This window comes from Aedes aegypti, chromosome 3 (genome assembly GCF_002204515.2).
Source record: "Aedes aegypti strain LVP_AGWG chromosome 3, AaegL5.0 Primary Assembly, whole genome shotgun sequence".
Taxonomy (NCBI): Eukaryota; Metazoa; Arthropoda; class Insecta; order Diptera; family Culicidae; genus Aedes; species Aedes aegypti.
Window position 1 is genome coordinate 23,081,230 of NC_035109.1, and position 25,109 is coordinate 23,106,338.

Below are 25,109 nucleotides of genomic sequence, written 5' to 3' on the forward strand. Positions count from 1 at the left end.
CTAAGAAGTCGAGTAAATTTCCAACCCGAAAAGATCCTCGACCAGTGGGATTCGAACCCACGACCCTCAGCTTGGTCATGCTGAATAGCTACGCGTTTACCGCAACGGCTATCTGGGCCCCCAGCATATCTAAATAGATCTCACAAAGGATTTGTCTATGATCAATGACATTGAAAAAAAGATTTGTCAATGAACCAGTGATAAAGGTGGTGAACATGTCTGCTGAACCAGAACAAAAAAAAGGAAAATACTCGCGAGTATAAGAGTGCTGTAATCTGTCGATGATAAATCTTTTCGTGTACGTATTCGGAGCTGTTCGAAGTCAATGGGGCTTTTGGTAAAAAAGGCCTCTGAGTTTTCTGGACTTCAAGGGATTTTTATTACAAACTTGTAGTTTACTGTCGATTTGATGAATGTACACTTGATTTGTCTGTAAAAACCATAATAAACCTACTGTCATCAAGTTTGTTCGCGAGTCTGTCGTGTTTGTTTTGCGTTGGTTGACACGCATAAGATGCTTCGTGATTTCCATCTTGGCAAGGAACCTAATTAGCGGTTTAGGGAAATCCTTCGAAAAATTTTACATTTATCAATATCCTTGACAGGGTCTCACACAGATCACGTCTGTGTTCCATATAATATCTTCTATGGCCTTCTGTATGGATCTACAATGAAAATAACAAGGAACTAGTGTCTAAGAAACATCTCTAAAGAATATTGCTCAAATTCTACAAAATTCTTTCAGTATAAGCTCTTGCAAAAACTTCAACTCACAATCAATTTGATAGCCAGGGATTAGCGTTAAAGATTTCCCCAAAAATCGTTTTGAAAGGTTCCCGTGGAGATATTTTTGCCAGGCAATTTTTGGAAGATATTGCATACAGCAATAATACAGCATGCAGCAACATGGCGCCTTCTGTGAATATTTCACGACACTTTCTAATGGGTTTCATAGCCCATTGTATACCGTGGGATGAATTTCACCTGGAACTGTCAGAAAAGCTAGTCAGATAACCTTCAAGAATCTTCTCAAGAAGTACTGCTGCAGGAATATGCTAAAATCTCACAAGGAATCAAATAGAAATCCAGTTAAATTTATGCGAGTTGCGCCAAGGATTTGGGTACAATAAGTAAAAATCCACCGAGGAAAATCAATAATATGTCAGTAATTTTCTGCGCATTCCTCAAGAAAATATCTTAGTGTAAATTTTCAATAAAACAATTTTAAATCATATAAATTCGTTTGTTTTTTTTTTCCTAAATTCACAATGAAATCATCTGATTTTTCTCAGCAAACTGCTATTTAAAAAATATGTATCAATATTTATGCTGTTTGAATGAACATTTAAAATGTGGTTTTTGATTGAAATTTTGAGTAAAAAGAGCTCCTGTGAGAAAAACATTGAACGGATAATATTAAAATAATATATTTTTATCCAAATGTCAGAGGGACATTAACTTCTAAGAATTTAAAGCAAAATCAGCCAAGGACCTTTTCTAGAATCTACTGAAAATCTTATTAGCAATCTACTAATAACCATTTCAGTGATCTCTCAGAAAGTCAAATATCGGTTCGATTTTCGTTAGGATTCTATATTCCATATTTCATATGCCATGATTTCAAATGGAAATCGAACAAGCATCTCGCCAAGAACATTGTCAGAAATCCTTAAGTACCCCTCACGCCGCGAACTGGACTATCGAATTTCATACATTTTGCCTTATGAATGCTTTATGTATCGTTTTAGCGTTTTAGTACATCAAGGCGTCGATAGGCGCGTGGTGTACGCTCGGGCCTATCGATCGCAAGGTTCTTCGTTCGATTCCAGGTTGCCGCGAGAACGTTTTTTATTTTCAAATTCTGGTTTCATAAGGCAAATTTATGAATTTCAATCCGATTTCTTGTGGCAAATTTTCATAAGGGGTTGCTATGTTTATCGATAGTCCATTTGCCTGAGTGCTCTAGAAATGTTTCAAAAATCCTAATCGTTAAGTATCTCTCTATCACCTAACCAAAAAATAATCATAATGCAAAGTACGAAATACAGACGGTGGTTAAAAATTCTAGTTTTACCCCACAGTACTTAAAATTTAAATAAACCGGTAGTCTTATGTTTTGTTTTCCCGGGGTGTTCACCCAATTCCCGGGTATTTCCCGTATTTTTCCCGGTCATTTGTAATTCCCGGGTTTTTCCCGGTTTTCCCGGATTTCCCGGATGGATGACCAGGGTATTAAAAGAGAAACCTCAAAATCTGAGCCAAAAATATTAACATTTAGAGGTAGCGCAGGCGTCTTGAATGTGAATTTTCAGGTAAAAAAAAATAACTTTGTTATTTTTCAACCGAATTTAAAACTTCATCAATACCATCAAAAAAAAAAAACTTTGTAGAGCACCAAATTTGTCTAAAATCAAAACAAGATTTAGTTAAAAGTAATTTATTCCAAATTTTTCCACATTTTACTAAAAGAATTAGCTTTGTTTGACCATAACTTCATGATTACTCAACCAATTCAAAATCTTTTAACATGCTTTTGAAGCAAATTCAATTGTTTTTACGCCTTATCTGATTTCACCAAAAAAATATCTTGACCAAGTTATTTAGCAAAAACTGCACAAAAACATGATTTTTTAACGAAAAATGCTAGTTTTGTTTCAAATTTTTTGTCGGTTGAATATTATCTCTAAAGCTGAGACTGGTTTTTCTCATTTGTTAAACCTTTAAGAAAGACTTTGCAACAATTTTTGAATAATATTGGAATAAAATTATGTTTGCAAATGTTGAAAATTATATGCACTATTCAACTCGTTATTAAGGCAATATGCTTTATAAATTTAAGTTTTATAGAAAAAATGCAATTTCCAATCCATATCCAAAGAAATTTAATTTTTTTTTTTCATTAAAAATCATGTTTTTGGGTAGTTTTTGTTGAATAACTAAGTCAAAACCATTTTTTAGAAAAATGTGTTGTATGAAAGGTTTGAAAACAACTAAATTTACTTCAAAACCATGTACCGTTAAGTCACCAGTCACCGTGCGGCCTCCATTCACCGTGCACATGTACACATTCCTACAGAATATTCATTTAATTTTCACAAATTATTCTTTTGTCATCAAAATAACATAAAACTGATGAAATGAAGTAGTTTGTGTCACAAAGCAATTTGAAAAACTTAGTTTATGTAGTCATAATCATGTGAATTCTGTTTGATAATGAGATTTTTCAACACTCTTAGTAGAAACGCTAAAAAGTCACATTTTTCATTTTAATGATTGAGTATGAAATTTTTCAAGATTTCAACAAGTTTCTACTGTGGTTACCCTTAGTAAGATGTATTTCATTGGTTGAGCAATAAGATTTTATGCAAATTAGATTTTTTTATTGTGTTTCAATCGAAACCTAAATGCACGGTGAATGGATCCTTTTCAATATATATGGTTCCTATTACCGTGCATTAGTGTAAAAGGCATGAAATTATTCGGTAATATTAGATTTATTGATATGTCGTCATTAAACTACTTTATATTTAGTTTTTGAGTGAACATGGAATGGTTTGGACAATACAGGCAAACCTATTTTAACGATTTTAATGAAAAAATAATTATTCAGCCAATTTTTAAACTTTTTATGGTTTTTATTGTAAATGAAGATTTGAATACTCTTAAAATGAGTGCACACACTACTAGCAACATAATTGCTCCATCAACAACGTTTGTTCAAGATATAAAATTAAATCATGACAAAAACTATACGCACGGTGAATGGTTCACTAGTGTGCACGGTAAATGGTGACATAGAACGGTACGAGGCAACCTTAACATGATATTTACAAACATAATATTTGAGTAATTTTTGTTATACATCACTAGTTTTAGATTTTTCCCTGAATTATTATATAATTGCACGCTACGTAGTAGTATTCTAGTACGCTTTAAATTATTTGGAAAAAATATATAATATTTTGAAGTGCAAATTTATCTTAAATGCACGGTGAATGGTAGCTTGACGGTAAGAAGATTCGGAATCGATTGAGTATTTATGAAGTTATGGTAAAAAAGAAATGATTTTTTTAGTAAAATGAGGAAAAATTCGGGTAAACGTATTTTTAACTAAGACTTGTTTTGCTTCTAGACAAATTTGGTGTTCTACAAAGTTTTCATAAATTTAATTTTGAAGATAATGATGCTTTAAGTTTTAAAATTGGTTGAAAAATAATAAAGTTATGTTTACTTCACTGAAGGTCATTTTTTATAACCTGAAAATTCACCTTCAAGAGATGTTAATATTTTTGGCTCAGATTTTGAGGTTTCTCTTTTAATGTGATTTGAATTCAGCAGAGTACACGAATTTTTGATTTTGAGAACTTTTGAAAAATAGGCCGCACCCTACTGTCCAATCCTGTCAATCGCTGCCCTGTCCCAGTCTCTTTCCCAGGGCCTGGGTCCCAGTCCTAGTCTTAGTCAATGTCCCTGTCTTGCCCCATACCTTTAGAAGCTTTCATTTGTGATTCGAGCATACCGCTACTGAAACCCCAGAGTTTTATCACAGAGGTTTGAGAAAATATGTCCAAAAGCTAGTACAAGGATTCTTCCTGAGGTTTACCAGAAATTTCCCTAGATATTTTTAGGTATTATTTTTGAGACTCTAAAATTTCTGAATAAACTTATTATTTTTTTTTTTAACTACCATCGCTTTCTTATTAAATTTCATCTCGAAATCTTCAGCTATCTCTTGAAATCCTACTTATTTCTTTTTGGACTTTCCACGGTCCTTTTGAAATACTTAGATAAATCCTGGAATAGTAAAATCCTAAGTGGTCTCCCGAGTTAGATGCCTCAGCCGCCAATTCTTTTAAGAAATTCAATATAATACTCCAGGCACCACTTCAAATTATGGTGACAGTAGATAGATTAAAACTGAGCTTTAAAAAAAACTCGTTATTCCACCATACTAAAAAAACATGAAGTATAGATCTCACGAATTTTGACCAATCTGGCTACAAACTCGAAAGGCTTGGTAAAATCTCAACTTTACTAGACATAACTTCGAACTCAAGTAGCTGTTACTTGGTTTCGTTAAATTTGAACAAATGTAGCGTTCGAAAGTGCATAAAAGCATATGTTTGCCAAAATTTGGCAAAAAATGAAACAAAATCAATATAAATTCTCGATTACTTTTTCAAATCGACGTAAGTAACTTTCATACGGTTTAAAGAAAGTTAATTAAGAAGAATCACAACCTTTCTTCTAAAACTGTTTTAAAATGAATCCCCTTTTTAACATTTTTTTTACCGTGTACATCGCTTAAATTTTGGATGCAATCAGCTCGCGTTAAAACACTAGGTAGTTCCTATCATTTCCCATAAAAATTGTATGGCAAAATGATACGCCGTTTCAATCAGTTACTTACGACGTTTTTGTACCAGTGTAAAATCGTCTCAAGTGGTGTTTTGTTTGGATTCAATGTTAAGTCACTTTGTCTCCCCATTAGGCATTTCACGGCGAAATTCTCTCTTTCGCTCTTCAACAAAACTTGAAAACAATGGTGCCAACCTTGACAGGTACTGGCACCGTTGTTTTCATATTTCCCGAAGGAGGGAAAGAGAGCGATTTTCTGATGACGTCACCGTGCAATGGGCAATACAACGGAGCGGCGAAAGTAGCGGTTAGGTTGCGAAAGTGAAGAATCTTACTTTCGTCGTTTTGTTTAGTCCGGAAATTAAACGTTCTAAAAGTGAAAAATCGAGTTGTTTCAGAGAGGTACGTGTAGAATTTCATCTGCGAAACACGTAGGATTGATAAAGTAAGTTTGCTAACTTTCTTGACTTGAGTTTGAATTAGTCTTCGAGAATTGAAAAGAATGCTTGCTAAACGGCTTTTAGAGTTAAAATGATAGTTATATTTACTGAAGTTCCATTATAGCTTGGTCATAGCCATAAAAGCATGTAATTTTCAAAAAAATACGCACAAAGTGCCACTGATAGTCATTTTTTCAATGCTCATTACGTTCTTCTTCTTGCTCTGAGTATTTTGTCGGAAACCTAATTATCTAATTTACAAACTAGAAACCGATTAGATTTATAGGAGGGAGTTGCCGAATCTATTGCTGTTTTCAAAAATATCAACGCTCATCTAGTTTTTGAGATATTACCTGTTTAGAATGCAGAATTTGATGATTTCAGCCAACTTGCATGCAAGTTTTTCAGCTTGTATGATAATTTATTTGTTAAATTTTCCCCAGAATTCAAGTTTCATGTATTAAACGATACTTATCAACAAAGCTCATAATGCTTCCGACGTTCAAAAGTTGTTTTTGATGATTTAGAAAAGATTTGTATTTCGCCATATAAAAGAAACAAAAAAAAACGTATGGAGACTGAAAGAATGTTGAAAAAGTCGATTGAATCTAAATTTGATCATGCAATGCAAATTAAACTTAAATTAAAGCTGAAGATCTATTATGCATGCTAATCCACCAAGCTTACTATAAAATTTCAAGTTAATACAATAAAACCAGTATTTCACGCAACTTTGACGATTTGTAGCACTAATTATTGACGTGCTTGTATATTTTTGAGAATTACACTAGATTCAGCAACTCAAAATTTACTAGAGCAACTTAATTTGATCCTTTAGGCACGCAAAATGTTAGTTTCATTACGCAGTGTAATTGATCACACGATTTTGAAAACAAAAATAGCTTTCTCTATTTGTAGAGACTCTTAAAACTATATAGCTGTAAATGGGTTTTAGTTTAATATTAAAAACTTCACAATTTTAAAGTGATTAAATTTGAGTTTTCAATGCACGATCAACTATTTTGCTAGATGCTAGATGACATTAATTAAAAAGAGAACATATGAATTTCGAGCATCTTAGCCCTTAAGAGAATGTGGTTTTAATGAGGTTTTAAAGAAGGTAAATTGCTGTTCATACTCTATTTCGCTAATAAGCGATCCACTTCAAAATCGTTTTTTAGATATTTCAGAAAGTTTTAGATGTTATTCACATTCTGATAAAATGTTTCGAGAAATTGTCCACGATAACCACCAATACAGAGAGACATAACACTCGAAATGCCTCTTAATTACATATGCATCTTCGGTTGTCCAACAAACAGTTCGTTAGCAAACACTTAACGCCAGCGGGTTCGCAAACGCCGGTTACCCAGAATATTGGAAAATTTCTTACCCGAAAACACACACGAAACTCGACGAAGAAGCAGACAAATTCCCCAACAACTTTTGACAAATTAGCAAAGCACGATTCGGGTTCTTGAATGTACGTCACGTACGAACAACAGCAGGCGTGAAGAAGCAAAGGCCAACAAAAAAAAATGCGCATCCGGAAACTCCGCTAATTGGAGTGTCTGTCAACGCGCCAACGACAAAACGCGACGTTCGGTTGACACGTATTCGACGTATACCCAACAGTTTGGACAATTACTACTCGAGAGAGTTAGACGATTCCCGGGAATCGAACCAATGATGGCTTACTTTGATTGGTTTCGATGGGAGCCATAAAACTGCCAAACCGATTGCTTCGATCGACGGCGCAGGGAATCAATTCCTCTAAGCTCTCGAGTGCTCTTATCGCTCGCGAGCGCATACCCCTCTAAGGAATTCGGGAATCTTCTTTATCGGCGTTTCTTCTTTTTTTTCTCTATCGAGCGCACGAGTAGAATTTACATCGTAATGAACATTTGTGTGCGATTATCTCTCTGCGCTAGGTATGTACATACATGGACAAATAGAGGTAACACTGTCGAAATTTTCGTCGATTACGTTTTATGGTCTTTGTTTCGTTTTTCACATCCAGAGGCGCGCGCATCGTTCTTTTTTTCGCGTTTGACGTTTCATACTAGCGCCTTCTGCAAGCTTTGTTGCACACAATCTTATTCAATGCAATATGGCCTTCAGATGATGTTTGTATCTGGTTAGCAATGGATTTGAAAGGAAATTAGGTTTTCATTTTAAGATTCGACGTTTTATTTTTTTTTTAATTTTTGTTTATTTTTTTTTTGTAATTTTTTGTGCTGAAAAAATGGTTAAGCTACTATGTGCGAACAAAATTTGTCAACTTTTGGAAATTTTCAAAAACCCTAATGTTGTACTAAATGCCTGTTTATCTGTGATAGAGGTATGTCTATCGCCTGGAGGTCGCGCGAATATGTGTCGTGTCTCGGACCCCGCGAATCACTAATCATTGACCGCGCGGTGACTGGTCGCGCAGCACTCTTCCACCTATCTGTCTTCCATTTATTGACTAGGCGTTGATTGATAGCCACAAAATTTCCGCACGAACTTCTTCTTGTTAGCCGTTTTTGGATGGACGCTCTATCGTCGACCTAAATGGGGGTTAAGTGGAAGCGGGTATAGGTTTCGTATTTTTCGGTCATGCAAAAGTTATGGCGACAGTCGGTCTCTGATAACCATATCGGTTAGTTTGATGCCTGCGAATGTTTGAGTCTTCTTTCCAACACCTTTTCTTGATGCTTCGGTATCTGATTTGCAAACATTAGTAAGCTTAGGTAAACTACCGAACTTGTTCAGCTGTGTTCAGTTTGCCTAAGCGTTATCGAATCCGCTAATCTAAACATAGGTTAGTAAGTTTGTATTCGAATGAAACACCAGTATTATTCGCTTCGCCGCTTCGGGAACAACTTGCTTTGTTCTTTTTTGACAGTTCAATTTGGCTGCGTGCCGCGGCGTCCATGATCAAAGTGACCCGCGTAACCGCATTCCCATAACCGCATCCATGCATTCTTGCCATCTCTGCACTCATCGTCGAGTGCAGAGCACTGCATTGCATTCATTCCGTCTCTGATTAAACGGTTGTTACTGTCGCTCGCGCAAAAATGTGTGTCAATTGTATTCATTCATTAATACACTTCATTTATTTTTATGTTCTTCTCGCACACTCGTCGACGTCAAGTGAAACGAAACCCTTTCTCTCATCGCCTTCTCTGCCTCATTCCGATCGCTCTCCGATCGACTCGAATCGGATCGGTTACGGTTCGTGAGGGATTGCAAAAATTCTGAATCATCGCCGCGTGTGTGTGTGTGTATTCGATGCGCTGCGCACACACCCGCATCACATCCGTACACCACTTGTTTCGCCGCAGAAAAGACGCACCGAGCAAGCACGGGAAAATTTAAAACAAACATTTTTATTATAACGCACTCGTGGAGGATCGCAACTTTGCCAGCGCATGGACGCAACCGGCGAAAGGCGATCTCATAGCAGGCTGGTGTATTATGTCTATGGGTGTAGTGCCGCTTATAACATGTTTGCGCATCATGCGGCAAACATTTGAATTCGCAAGTTTTTTTTTATTCGGGTTCCATCGAATCAACGATCGCTCGCTACTCGCCGCACACTTCGATCCACGGGTCAACAAGAGTGTGCGCCACGGCTACCGTGGTGACAGTTTGACAAACTGTCACCGTACGCATGGTGACACTCATCGGACTTTGCGAAATACAAAGTAGTCATTGACAGTGTTTAGCAAACATACATCGGATATTTAGATTCTTGTAGGTTGAGTCTTGAGATTAGTGGTAGCTTAACATGGATCATGGCTCTAAATGAGAAATCCCATTCGCTTTGAAAAAATATCTAGATCATTTTAATGAAAATCAATTTTTTTCTCGATTCCAGGTAAACATTTCGTCCAAGTCTAGGACGTCCAACTGGGTTTAGGTTATGTGAAGAATGCTAAACAACGAGCGTAACAGATGAAAGTCGCTGACAACAGTAAGTTTCGATCGGATACAATTTTACTAAATATAATCAAATGCGATATGTTATAATGAAAGAATTTCTCTTTGATTGTTCATGGTTCAAAATTCTAGTATTTCAATAAGGGGTTAAAGCCTGATTTGAATTGATCAAGGAAGCGTTTTTTTCTGATCGCAGTATGCAGTTGAAAAGAAAAATTGGAGCCGCTGTAGAAAATTTCTGTAAGAAATCAGGCAGTAGTAAGTCAGGCTTAACGCTACTATCGTCATCCCAAGTCAAGTAAACCATGTAGGATACGGTGTCAAACATTTAGCTGGGATCTGACAGCAGTTGTCGTGTGGACTGCTGTCAGATCCTTACAAAAAAGCCGTGTTCAGATAGCTGACCATGGTGTTAGTTTACATGGGCGTGCTTAAATGGCCTCTATAACAATGTTTCCAGAAAAGACTCAGGACCCTTTGAGCTTCTTTTAAATGTTTATCCAGACTTGAGTGAAACATTTATTGGGTACACTGTTCATAAGTAGGTACTGTGCGAAAGGATAGGACAAGAAACGGTCAAGGAATTATTCCGCTACCGAGATGATTTGGGCAGTACGCTGTTGATAAAAAGAACCGTAACGTTGATAACGCCTAAAATGTAAATCACATGGAGCAGCCACTTTTCCTAACGAAAAAAGTTTCGCTCAATTATTCCGTAAGTAAAAGTGACACTTTGCTCCTACTGGATTAGCTGTCAAAATTACTTTGGTAATTAAGAGAAATTTTACTTGAGCGCTTTACTTTCGAAGTCCGTACTACACTTATCACTGTCACTTTTCTTAACAGCAAAATGTTCCACTCAATCGTTCCATAAGTAAAAGTGATATTTCGATCCTTCTAGATTGGCTGTCAAAATTATTCTGTAGTGTAAAAGCTGGTACGCTGATCATAAGTACTGTGCAAAAGGATAGGACAAGAAACGATCAAGGAATGATTCCGCTACCGTGATTACTTGAGCTGTACGCAGCTGAGAATTAGAACTGATTTCATAGCGTCGGTAACGCCTGCCATACAAACCAAATGGAGCTGTAACTTTTCCGTACGGAAAAATGTGCCGCTCAAATATTCCGCAAGTAAAAGTGACACTTCACTCATACTGGATCTGCTGTGAAAATTACTTTGGTAAAAAAAGATAAATTCAAACACACCACAAAATGAGTTTCTTTCCAATGTTTATTGAAACATTTATTGTGTGATACGCTGTTAAGAAGTACTGTGCAAAATAATATGACAAAAAACGGTTAAGGAATGATTCCGCTTCCGAAATTACTTCAGCAGTACGCTGTTGATAAGTAGAGCCGATATCGTAACGTCGGTAACGCCTGCAATGTAAATTAAATGGAGCTGTCACTTTTCCTAACGGAAAAATGTTCCGCTCAATTACTTTGCAAGTAAAAGTTAAATTTCGCTCCTACTGGATTACCTATCAATATTAGTCTGGTAATCAGGATAAATTTAACTTGAGCGCTCTACTTCTGAAGTCTGTACTACCAGGGCTGGGAATGGTAATAGTAGTAGGCTTGAATTTCGCGAAAATCACGTGGTTTCTCTCACTACATTAGTTTAAAATTGTGAATCTCATCAAGTAGTCAATTTACGTGACCATGGCAACGAGTGAATTCGGCACCGCTCAAACGTCAAATTAGTGAACTCTTGCATCGGTCCATGCACGAGTTCACTAATTTGAAGTTTGAGCGGTGCCGAATCCACTCGTTGCCATGGACACGTAAATAACACGGCACCGTTCAAACGTCAGATACTGAACTCGTGCATCAGTCCATTGAAGGCTGTAAATGCGAGAAATGCAGCGGGAAATAGAATATTTTTCTACAGTAGTTTTGGGTTGCCCTTAGAAACGAGTGTTTTGCTATTTTCAATGCATTTCGCCTACAGCAGCAATGGGCGTGAGTATCACTGACTTCGCTGACTGTGATTTGCTACGCTTGCCTACTGTAGTGTGAATCTCAGAACTTTTCCCAACTCTGCGTTCTACGCTTATCAGTGGCACTTTTCCGAATAGAAAAATGTTCCGCTCAATCGTTTTACTTTAGCGCTTTATTGTTGAAGTCCGTACTAATCTTAAACTTAGTCCGCAGCTGGAAAGTACTGTGCAAAAAGATAGGACAAGAAACGGCCAAGAAATGATTGATAAATAGAGTCGATTTGGTAACGGCAGGCGTTACCATGCCGTGCAGATCAGCTGTCACTTCTCCGAACAGAAAAATGTTCCACTCAATTATTCCGCAAGTAAAAGTGAAATTACGCTCCTAGGAGATCCACTGTCAAAATTACTTTGGTAAGTTTTATATCCTGCAAATAAAGAATAAAATAATATGTTAATCAGTGCACAGTCCGGGAAGTCTCATCTTCTGCGCTTACGGCAGCCAGTATTTATAGCTCAGAAATTCCGTAGGTACAATCAAATAAAAGGCACCATAGTCATAAGGAATATCACTTGAGATAGGTAGACATGACAGTCCTTTCCCCTTTAGAATACCACCTTCACGTTATAACAACTCATACAACGAACAATCGAAAATATACCTAAAAAATCCACAATTGTATGTTCATAGTACTTATTTCATGACTACAACAAAACATGCAAATCATTGGATTCATATTGCTCAACATTACATATGACAACTTCGTCAACACTAAAGAACAATTTAGTTCAACTCAAATTGGCAATTTCGCCATACTTAAATAAATAAAATTGGCAATTTTACCATACTCAAATAAATAAAATTGGCAAACTCGCCACCTCAAAGAAAAACTATAATCGCCAACACACGTTTCCATGATCCTCGTCGCCACTTTTATATCCTGCAAATAAAGAATAAAATAATATGTTAATCAGTGCACAGTTCGGGAAGTCTCATCTTCTGCGCTTACGGCAGCCAGTATTTATAGCTCAGAAATCCCGTAGGTACAATCAAATAAAAGGCACCATAGTCATAAGGAATATCACTTGAGATAGGTAGACAGTAAGAAGCTGGGGGATGCGAATTGGAAATCAACAAGCAGTCAGGCTGCTGTCAATCTTAAATTTCCGTAAAAATGATCTGAGTGTGCCTTGAAATTTATGGTCATGATTTTGCCACGCTAAAAAATGTTATATAATTTATATAATACAAAGACCACCAACTGTTAGGAAAAGTTGTACTTGCTCAAAATTATGCATGCATATTTTACAACTTTTCTAAAATATGTTTCCAACTAACATATGGCTAGCAACTTTCTGATTTGGTATATTTATTGGGTTATTTGCCTACACCGAAATGTTGAAGATTTGTGTGAAGTATTTTAAGGATGCCCCTTTACTGTGGTTTCCTGCGAGACAACCAAACAAACAACAGTTAGCACTCGTGGAAAAGTTCGTGTTTAATTTGTAAAAACTGAATGTTCGAGCCCGCACCCCTTAGGTAAGAAGCAGATTTTTTTTCTTGAGCGCTTTACTTGTCAACTGCAGACTACGCTTCAAGCCTGATTCGCTGCTGAAAAGTAATTGCTTGGCCTATCTTGATGCGATTGTGCTACTTTTCTCCGAATTTCGGTTACCCGAATGCCAGTTCCCCGAATGACCCGTTTCTCCGAATGCCATTTCCCCGAATGAGCCGTTTCACCAAAAAGTGGTGCAGCTTAAATAGGTGCTATATAGTCTTCAGTGGCAAAATGGTGAACTAGAAAGAGCGATAAGCAATCAAAAAAGGAGGTATTTTGTCATTTTCGGCTATACACATGTTGGCAAAAATGCTGAGGGCGGTAAAACTCGAAAGAACCGCCAACCAAATAAAGTAGGCTGCATATTAGATGACCAGTTCATTCACCACCCTGAAATGTATAAATTTGCGACAATTATGAGTGCCAAAAACTTTTCGGGGAAGTGGGCTATTCGGGGATATGGGATGTTCGGGGAACTGGTATTCGGGGAACTGGCGTTCGGAGAAACGACATTCGGGGAACCGACATTCCGGGAAAAGTAGTACAACCTCTTGATGCATGGGCAATTCCAAGGAAGGAATCGATCATGAAAATACTTTTTCTGATCGCTGTACACAGTTGAAAAGATATGTCAGTTCAAACAGATTTCGCTGTATAAAATTTCTGCAAGGAATCGACGAAAAATTTCTTCAGCGATCCCTTTCCCACAGCAAATTAGGCTTTAAGCGTAGTCCACAGCTGAAAAGTACTGTTCCAAAGGATAGGACAAGAAATGGTCAAGGAATGATTCCGCTATCGAAATTCCTGGAGCAGTCCGCAGCTGATAAGTAGAGAAGATTTCGTAACGTCGGTAACGCCTGCCTTGCAAATCATATGGAGCTGTACGGAAAAATGTTTCGCTCAATTATTCCGCAATTATTGCGCCCAAATCGAATAGCACACAATGAAAGTGTGACACTTAGAAGTGTGGCGGCAAAGTGCAACCTTGCGATCTGACAGCATTTTGACAAAGAGAAATGCCATGAAAAGCCTCGTGCAATCAAATTTGACTTTGTCATTCTCGGTTTTAATTTGGGTTTCAATCTTCCACCACAACCGAAGGGCGAGCAAAGTGGTCAGTTATTCGAACTTTTTCGTTAATTCCATTGAAAAAGTTTATTTTTGAATGAATTTTCGATCCTCGGCAACCACCTCCATGCAAGAAAGTAAGTGTGATCAACGAAGTGCGCCGAAAATCCATATTTCAAAGCAACCTGCAATACCGGGTACCCCCGTTGGTTTGACCACATTCAATCTGAACGCTTTTCAATTTGTACCCCACTAATTTGCACATCGTTCAGATTAAGAATGGTTTAAACGTCATTTAGCTCATGGAACAAGGTGAAGTGAAACGGAACGCAGGGGTACACGGTATAAGTGACATTTCGCTCCTAGGAAATCATTGGCAAAATTACTTTGATAAAAAACAGATTTTTTTATTGAGCGCTTTCCTTGTCAGCTTTTATCAGGAAAAGAAACAGTCCCATTTGACTAGCACACAGATTTCGTAACGTTTCCTAACAGCTACGAAACGTTACGAAATACCGTATACAATACAAGTAATTTTGACAGTCGACATAGGTGACGCCGACATTTTCGGCAATGGAGCTTTGCACAAAAATCATCCTCTCTTTTTCACTCTTCCGGAAAATATGTATCAACAAAAGCAGCAAAATCTCATACTGATTAAAATCAGTACAATGCCATGTAGAGCCCTGCACAAAGGTCTTTCTTTCTGTTTCACTCCCATGCAAAATAAGTAAACAACAAAGCCAGTAAACGTCAAAATCACATACAAAATTAAAACAGTGCAGAGCTCTATTGGTTGTTGGATTGCGAAAAACTGTTTTTTTCCTTTTAATACTTTAAATGGCTTGAGCTCAGGAAAAATTATTGCGAATTATTTCAAACTTTTGGAGGTTGATATTTGTCTTAATCAACCCGGGAGCATCATGACAGCTGCAGTACAACGTCAATGTACCGAAAAATTTTGGTCCGTGGTACTGTCAAACTCAATGAAATCACGGAGTGTGCTCAAAATAGGGCGTAGACTAGAATTATGCTTGATGGACATAAAAAAAGTTTTACAATTTTTGTTTGGCATTTGTAATATAATTATAAATGAGTGATTACCAAATTGCGATTCTCTGAAAGGATTTGTACGGCCATCGGGAAGATTTTGCATGGCATATGAGCGAATTTTGAATAGTGGTGTGATGTGGTCCGCATGTTGTAAGTTGCTTATAAATAGTAACCGATCCTTTGTTTACGAAATTATTTATTAACCACTTGGCAATTCAAAGCAAGCCAAATTTGTTAGAGATCGTTCATATATTACATGACACAACAGGAGGAGGGAAAAGGTCTTTTGTAGTATTACGGTCCATACAATAAATTGAAATTTTCCATACAAAATCTGTTACTTCAGGGAGGGAGGGGGTTTAAATTGGCAAATTTCTTCGTAACGTAAAATTTGAATCATCCGTTAAATATTTACGATGATCATTAATTTATGGGAAATTGACTGTAGTTTTAAGCCTGAAATCAATCTGAGATCATATCCAGCTTTTGACTCGCAGTACATTTTTTTGTGGATTTGAGCACTTTTTTTCTCATAGTCACCCCCAGATGTCTATGTTTTAATCAGATAAGTTTATTGGATAAACTATCCAGCTTTTTACGAGCGCTAATATCACCAAAAATTAGCCCACTTTTATAAAAAAGGGATCTAGTGATCTGACGTTTCACATGGTTAGCTTGATATAGTGATAACTTACGCCCAATGGTATTGGTACCCTAGTGTAGATGTAGTTGTGAACTTTAGAGGAAAACAATATGCACTCTGTCTCGAAAAACACCCAGAATCCGGGTGTAAATTTTTCACATTGGGTAATATTTCCATATGCATTTTGATGAGTCAGGAAAGCGTGTGCAAGTTTCTTTGAGGAAAACAAAAACAAACTGTGTATGACGAGCGTATGCTAGTCTACGTGTTTTCAAATGTCACTAAGCTCTATGGAATTATCCACCGGTGCACTAAATTTACTCAGTTCAAGAATTTTGACACTTGGGAAGCATTGAAACGCGTGACCTGCTAAAGTATCAAAATTCTTGGACCGAGTGAATTTATCACACCGGTGGACAAGTCAATTGACCGGACCCAAGCCAAACGTCAATATGTTGGATCCCTTCCAGAAAGTAAACTAACTTTTGGCGGCCATTACCGCTTTTGAACAGCTGGGTAGTTCATCCAATGTACTTTTCCAAAGTCTTCTTTCCTTGTTGATTTTTTTCCGATCTAAATCTAAATATTACATAAAATGAAATCCGCACCAACACGAATGTTCACCGGATGAACAATGCGTGGATAACTGTGCAACGAAATCGTTTATTTTTCTGTATTCATACATTTTTAAAACATTTTTCTGTATGCAGTAAAGGTTTCCTTCTCGCTGGAAGTTGCAGCATGGCGTCATCGTATATTAGTTCATAGGCTTATTTGATTGAAACATAGACCTCTGGTGGTGAGTATGAGAAAAATTAAACACTTTTCCGCATAGAAAAAAAACTGCAAATAAAAAATATATCACTTTTTGACTTGATTCGATCTTATTGAAACCCGTTCAAATAAAAAGAAAAGGACTCCGTCTTCAGCCATTTAGCTGCACAGACTTTAACATAGCACTAAACAACGGACAAGCATGCTCCAGTGGCACAGCCGAGAAACATTCCTGACGAAAAAATTCAATGGTTGAAGCCTGATTTGCTACTGAAAATGAATCGCTAAAGAATTTTATCGTCGATTCCTTGCAGAAATTCTCTATAGCGACTCCCATTTGAACTGACATTTCTTTTCAGCTGCGTACTGCGATCAGAAAAAAGCGTATTTTTGATCTATTTCTTGCGGAAATTTCCCATGCATCAAGATAGGCCGAGAAATCACTTGTCAGCAGCGAATCAGGCTTGAAGCGGGAATCGAACCCACACCCCATGACACGATGCGCTTAAATGCCTGACGATACTAACCGCACGGCCGCGAGACCCACAATGTTTCTCTTGAGGGTATAAAAATGATCCACAAAATCAGTTAGGCTGTATTGTAGGCACTAACAGGTCATTTAATCTTTTCACCGAACGAATTGGTGTGCTCTGAAGTTCATTTGGTGCTTAAACTTGGTGATTTTATTAAATTTATTTTCATTGGAAAACAAAAATATCAGACTCGCCCTTATTTCATTTCTTTCCATTCGTTGTTTTGCATCCGTCAACAACGAAACAAAATTCCGATCTGCCATAGTGAAAAATCGTGCCGGCAGCGGTGGATGGCCCCATTGTTTACGTTGCAAGTAGGTACGTGAAAATTGCGTTATCTGTCACTTCGCGGGGGGGTTGGTCTTAATTGACATCGTGTAAGCATAGAAGATATAGAACTTCAAATTTGTACCAGTTTATTGCAGCTTTTTTTTTTAATTGATTGGGAAATCTTCAAATCAGTAACAACAGAAATTACAGCGACACATATGTTCGAAAGTATAATAAGGCTATCCATGAGGACTTTCCGTTATAGGACTGACAGCTAAAAGTGTCAATGCAACCGAAACGAATACGTAAACAAAGCATGCGAGTGTAGCCGGAGCTTTACATTTTCCTTTGTAATCGAACGGTCACGCCGATCGCGAAACGTCAAAAGCTCTAGGTAAACAAAAAAAAAACAGCTGATCGCAGCTGTCTCATGGATTGCCTTATTGCAGCAAACATTTTCTTGGTTGTTCTTGTTTTTGAATCTCGTTGAGCATAAAGGCCGTTAGGCCCAAACGTAATGAGAGCGGAACGGTAACGAAAAGCGAAACCGGTTCGGTAGCATGAACTACAACATGCTTGTTGATTTAGTGCTGGTTCACTTTTGTTCGCTGACGGGTTAGTTGAGATGTTGTGATTTATTCTGACTGAACCGGTTCCGCTTTCGTTACCGTTTCGCTGGCATTGCGTTCGGGCCTTTAGAATTGATGTATTTCGTTTTAATAGGGTCCTAAAATGTTTAATGAAATCTTGTTTTCATTTAATAGCACGAAAGAGCATGTTACTGCAACTACTTTAGCAATTTTTCCCGCTCAAATAACGGATATATCATATTGAAACTTTAATTTAAAAATTGGATCCATAAATGAACTTTGACACTTGAGATCATGTTTGAAGTTCGCTTAGTCGACAAAAATACCACAGGGGTTTTAGTTTTAACACTGGGGTTGTTCCTATCTGACATTTCGGAAGGGACACGGAAAACAAAATACACCGAAAATTTGAGTTTAAACCAAGGGGTGTAACAAAATCTATAAAAACATAAAAAAATGTTTTTTTGTACTTAAACAAATGAAAAACATTAAAAAATTGAGTAAACATGTGTTTTTGGCCTAAACTTAAGCGTTCGGCACTAAAATTGGGACAGGGCTTAAGGACCCTATTCCCAAGTTCTCAAATTCAAATGGAATGAAATGGGTTGCCCTACTGTAGTTAGTTTTCAATATTTGTTTTAAGGTTTCTCTCCATAAATTCCTAAAGCTAATCCTTCAGCAATCGTTTCATATATTTTTTCAAGAATTCTTTCCAAAATATCTTCAATGTGTTCCTGCAACAATTCATTCACGCTATATGTTTAGAAATATTTAGAGATTTTCCACGAGAAACCCTTGGAGGTGTTCCTAGATGAAATCCTGGATGAATAATTGAGAAAATTCTTATAAGAGCTTCTGGAGGAATGTCTAGAGAAATCTCTGGAAAATCTCAAAGGAACACATAGAAAATCTTCAGGATAAATGCCTGGAGTCAAACTAGAGTTTCATTAAAACAAAAAAAAAACATGGAGGAATTCCTGGAGAAAATTTTGAAATAATCACTGGAAGAGTTCTTAACGAACTTCCTGGAGAATATCCAGAAGGAATCTATGGCAAGGTTCCGGGTCATTTGGCCGAACGCCATTTGGCCGAATGCCGTTTGGCCGAACGTCATTTGGCCGAAAAGGTCATTTGGCCGAATGTCATTTGGCCGAATGCCGTTTGGCCGAAATTGAAAATAATAGCATGAATTTTTAATGAATTTCAAAGCTCAATTTCAAAGAACAAATTATTCTTAAAAAAGGATAAATCATCATGTATGTACAGCTCTTTAGTATCAGTTCAAGAAATAGTCAATGCTGAAAGAAGAGCATCCTAAATGAAAGCAATTATTAACTTCTCTGCTAGCGGTAATAGTAGCCAGCAGAGGTTTTCGCAATGCGTTTGTAGACAGCTTTTGACAGTAACTAAAATACAGTTTAAGATTTATTCCTTCTGTAGCATCGGTTCGCTTCAATGCTTCCAATCGTATTAAGCGATTTTATTCATAATTCTATCAAACACGAGTTTTGGCTTCTTCTTTTCTCGACGGAGAAACAGTGAGCCTATTTGACGTTAACTGAATCGTTCGATTTATTGGTATACGAAAGCAACGGTGCAGAATTAATCTTGGAGGAGAATGAAATCTTACCTAAGTTAACCCTTATGCTAAATAATAAGCTTTTAATAAGATTCTTTATGAGCGTATTATAAGCCATAATTCCAATAAACTGTGAAAATTATTCAAATATGAAAGAACAGCCAATGATCAAAAGAAGGAAAAATCTCTTTTAAAAATTAAAGCAAGTGTAATGCAAAAAAATATTATATCAGTATAACTACAAAGATCTGCCGATAATTTGAAGAAGGTAAAACATCCAAAAAAATATAAGATTTATTATTACCAATAGTTATGGAACCAGTACAAATGGAAAAAATAGCCTATGTTTAAAAGAAGAAAAAAAATCTGATGAAAATCAATCAGGAGTAAACCTAGAACACCGTTGGTAATCCAGGAACGACATAGAGTCTTGATGCGAGTTCTAAACTTTGTCCTGAATTAACGGATCGTTTTAATTATTCTCTTGGATCACTAATATAGCGACAAATATGACGTTCGGCTAGATTATCAAAATCAACAAATGAAATACAACAAAACAACAAATGATTAGTTATTGGGCCACACTTATGACTCGTACTTATCAGCGTTGAAGCATTTTTATTTCCTGATTCGGCCATACGGCATTCGGCCAAAGGACCCGTTCGGCCAAATGGCATTCGGCCAAACGGCGTTCGGCCAAACGCCAGGACACCCTATGGCAAATAGCTTCGAAGAAGATTTCCTGGAAAAAGAAATCTGTAATAAACCTTAGAAGAATGTCAGAAAACTTTTCGGGACAATCCGCCAAGAACTAACATAATGGAGTATCTGCAGGAATTTCTGGATGAACTCTAGGAAGAATCCTTAGAGACCTGAAAGTGTTCAAAGTAAAATGACCAGACGTCCCGGATAATCTGGGACAGAACAATTTATAACTTGACAGTACAGTGTCATCCCTTTTTGTTTCAATTGACTTAGTATATAGTGCATGTCTAAGATTCAATATGAATGTAAATTGCACATCAAATATAGGCAGCGCTTCATTGGGGATGAGATCTGACAAGCGTCCCGGATTTTTCCCGGGACACATCTGGTCACATCAATTTAAAGTGAAATTCCTGCAAGAATCGCTTTAATAACTCCTTTGAGAATTGTAATGTCTGGGTTCGACTCCAGGTAGTCTAGGATCTTTTCGTAATCGAATTTTCCTTGACTTCTCTGAGTATCATCGTATCTATAAAATCACGTATCACGATATAAAAATTCAAAAATGGCAACTAAGGCAAAGCAAGCTCTCAGTCAATAACTCTTCTTCATAGAACACTAATCTGAGAAGTAGGTTTTGTCCCAAAGAAGAAGCCAAAAAGAAGAATATAAGCTGAGTTTCTGCATCAATTCCAGTAGGAAACTTGGAAAAAATAAATCGCCGGAATGATCAGGGACGAGATTATTTAAGAATTCTGGAGGAAATCACTGAGAAACCGGTAGGCAAATTTTCAAGCTATTATTAGAAGACTTAGATGAATTTCTGGGGGAAATCCTGGAGCAAGTAACGGTAATCTTCTTAAAGGAATTATTATTTAAATCCTCTGAAAAACAATTTCTGAAAAAAATGAAAATAGTTGGAAGATCTTGGAAGATTATTAGAAAAAAAAATCCCAGAGAGGAAACCCTGGAAAATGTTTTGAATTCCTGGACTGATACATGAATTAATACTTGAGTAATAATCACTGAAAAACAACCATAGAAAGATCTTAACAAAAATTCTTGAAGAAAATCTTAAAAGAACATCTAGAAAAAGGAAGTCTTTGGGAGAAACTGGTGATCCAGGGTTTGCGTCTTTCTCTACCTGTGACCATACCTGTGATAGGCTACATCATCGTTGTCTTTCTTCAAGCCCTATCCGGAAATCGTATTACAGTCAACTCCCCATAGCTCGATATTGAAGGGACCATCGAGTTCGGGAGGAATCGAGTTACAGAACACAAAACCAGTTCAACTGCAATCCAAGGGACTAGGTTGCCATAAAAACAATTTTTATTGTGGTTCTCTTACTCAATATAAAGATACGGAATATCTAGTAAGAGAGAGTTGACTGTACCAAGTAGCTACAGCAACAGTTTGTACTTTTACAACAAAACTTCTGTTTTTACCTCAGCGAAAGGAGTTGTAAAGATCCCAAAAAAAAACTTTACCTTTAATCAGAACGACTTTTACAGCGAAAACCACTAACATTGTTTCGCTAATGAAACATTCTGCTCCGGCGGAAACCGAAAGGAGGTGCAAACCATAAAACAGGACCATAAATTTTATGAAGCTCAACAATGTTGCAGCCAGCTCCTCACTGATTGAACAGCAGCAAATCCAAGGCAAGACTGTACGACAGCAAGAAATCAAGCACCCAGAAAAAGCAGGCCATGAAACATTCTACTGATTCCAACTTGCCCTTGCTATCGCCGCAGCACATGGCGGCTTACTACTAAGATGATGGAGGCAAAAGCATGCGGATTGCGGCGCCCGCCATCAGACGCCAGGTTGTCTGTACACTTGTGCATTCTCACTCACATTCGCCGAGCCCCACATCGGGAAAAGTAAAGACGAACGCTCGGCAAACATTTGGTTCTCGGATGAGCGCACCGACTGTTGCTATGCCGTATTAGCACATATTCTGTTTCCACTTGGTATCCCCATATAGCCATTTGAACAGTTGATTCTCCGCGGTCCTCGTCGTCGTCGGCAGGTTGCCAAACAGATATCCCAAAAGAAGCGGAAAACTGTCCGGTGAAAAGTGTGGAAAATAATAAACGGAGCGCAACAGAGTTTGGTTGGCCCAGTCCAAACGCTGCCTCATTCCCCCTGGCCAATGAAAGTGGAAAAACTCGATTAAATGTGCCGCAGGAACTGGGTGAAATTGAGTTAGCAAGCAGCGCACACACACACACATGAACTCCCAACATTTATCATTCTCTCGAATCTCGATGGCAGGAGCGGAACGGCAATAAGGACCACTGTCCACTGGTCATGCTCTTGATTGCCGCGTAGGGTGGTCCATGATAATTAAAGTAAATGAATTTCCACCCTCTTTTTCTCATGGTACTTAACTCCAGAGCTCCATTGAATTTTTACGAACTTGAAAACAAATCAAATCCAATCAAATGAATACCTTGCAACAGCTATACTAGAATACGATACTAAACAGATTAGATCACATCAGATTAATCCAATAGTTACCTAATTATTTCAATGTTTTCAAATATTGATTAACAATCAATTTACCCTTGAAAACAACAAATTGTTTGACAAATTAAAAAAAAATGCCCATTTTCAACATTGTTTGTTCAAGCACTTTTTATAAAAACGCTTTTTTGTGAAGTAATTAAGGTGACACATGTCGGAATTCAAACATGGCTGGCACAATGGCCGGGTTGTGCACCTACTCGCGATTTCAAAGGCACTAAACTGCTAAAATAATGAATGTACAAAGTCAATCCTCTCATTTTGAACTTTCTGATAGTGCGCATTGCACTGTAGTTTGATGCTTCTTTCGCGAGATTTGGGCCTTCAAAGTTTTGCTACATCATTGAATTTTGATTCCAAGCCTCACCTTAATCGATCGAAGAAAAAGAAAGTTTACACTCCCAAACTTGTTCATTTGGACCCCCAGAACCATGGTAGGGGAGATCTTCGTTTTCTTTCTTCGTCAGGCTGACTCGAATGACGAGGTCGGTCAAACGATTCCGGCTGAGGGTTGACTTACGGTTCATTAGCGCCCAGACTACCCTATCCCAGGCGCTGCTCTTCCCGCCTGTTTCTCTGCAAGATAGACGTTATCTTCACCACCATATTGTTCGCCAGATTCCAAAGGATAGAATCGCTCATCATTTTGCTTACCATTCTGTCTGCATTGAAGTCCTGCCCAAAAGCAGCCGCCGCCGCGCTTCGTTCCATGTTGAATCTCGAGCAATAGAAGACAAGATGTTCCGGCGTTTCCTCTCTCTCACTACACACGGGACAGAACGGTGACAGCGCGTGGCCGAACCGATGAAAATACTGTTTGAAGCAACCGTGACCTGACAGGAACTGTGTCAGGTGGAAGTTCATTTCGCCATGCTCCCTGTTTATCCAGGTCGACACATTCGGGATGAGCCTGTGGGTCCACGTACATTTCTCAGGGGCATCCCATTCTTGCCGCCATTTGACCTGCGAGCCGATCGTCGCCAATTTCCTCACTTGCTCGCTCTACGTACTTTTGGTCACGCTGTTCAGGATGACCCGTTCCAATAGTTTGGCCAGTGTATCCAGCAAGCAGATGATGGATCACCGGGTGGTTTTCCAGGATTCGGTAGCAGCACCAGCTTTTGGATTTTCCATATATCTGGGAATTTCTGCATCATATTCGGGTACGCTAGGATCGCCGCTTTAAGTGCCATATTCCATCCGGTCCGAGGGCTCATCATTGGAGACCTGACTATTTTCAGCGTTTGCTTCTTCTTCGTCGACATACGGTGTGGGTGGCCACGGTGTAGATCATGCGTTGAGAAGAGACCCTCGACAATAACCCTCAGCTTTTCAGCACACATTTCCACCGGCATTGATGGACCCTTGACTTCCGCTATGACCACTCGATAAGCGTTCTCCAGGGGTTGGCGTCAGCTGCTCGGCACAGCTCCTTGTAGCACTCGGACTTGCTCAGCGTTATCTCGCGTTTCCAGCAGTACGCGGGACGTCGATCGTTGCGAGGATCCCGTTTTCGTGACATCGTTGTACCATATGTCCTTGCCATTGCTGTTGTCAGCTTTACCGCATCCAAGTTCAGGGCATCGCTGTCGGTGGAAAGCGATTCAACGAAAAGATCTTTGTCGAAAGCCTTCGTCTTCCACTACCGGTCACCAATTGTGTTCCTCTGCACTGCCGTAGTGTTCCGCTGACCAATCCTGCAGCATATCGCCTGGTAATCGCTAAGGGTGTACTCTTCGCTTACCCGCCTGTGATGGGCTACAAAATGTTAGGTCGACGATCGACTCCCATCCGTCTTTCCGAAATGTGCTAACTGTGCTTTCGTTGCACAATCGTACATCTAGCTTTCCTAGAGCCTACAGTAGGTTTGGAACCTCAGGCATTGATAACCCTGCTACCCTACTCCACGGCCATGCATTGAAGTCACCTCTAGTCAGCACTGGCTTTCGACCAACTAGCTCGTCGGTCAACTCCTCCAACATCCGACTAAATTCTTCGAGCGTCTATCGTTGAGGCGCGTAGCAGCTTTAAAAATAGATTCTGTTGATTTTGACGATCACGAAACCCACGTTTGAGCTGGCAACTACTTCCCGCCACTCGCAAGGCCGCTGCGCCTGTGCTATTCGCCACCCAATTGGC

At 38.3% G+C, this 25,109-nt stretch overlaps 1 protein-coding gene across 2 annotated transcripts in view; it reads left to right on the forward strand.

Moving 5' to 3' along the window:
• LOC5571956 (activating transcription factor 3) overlaps window positions 1–25,109 on the forward strand; it is a 246,391-nt gene that overhangs the window by 42,539 nt on the left and 178,743 nt on the right. Inside the window, exons 1-2 of one of the 2 annotated variants that reach the window (XM_021853490.1) lie at window positions 9,448–9,536; window positions 9,661–9,756. The exons of the other annotated variant lie outside the window; for it this stretch is intronic. The gene's annotated coding sequence lies outside the window, so the exon portion shown is untranslated. Of the gene's footprint in view, window positions 1–9,447; window positions 9,537–9,660; window positions 9,757–25,109 lie in introns of those variants that run through there. 2 annotated transcript variants of the gene reach the window in all.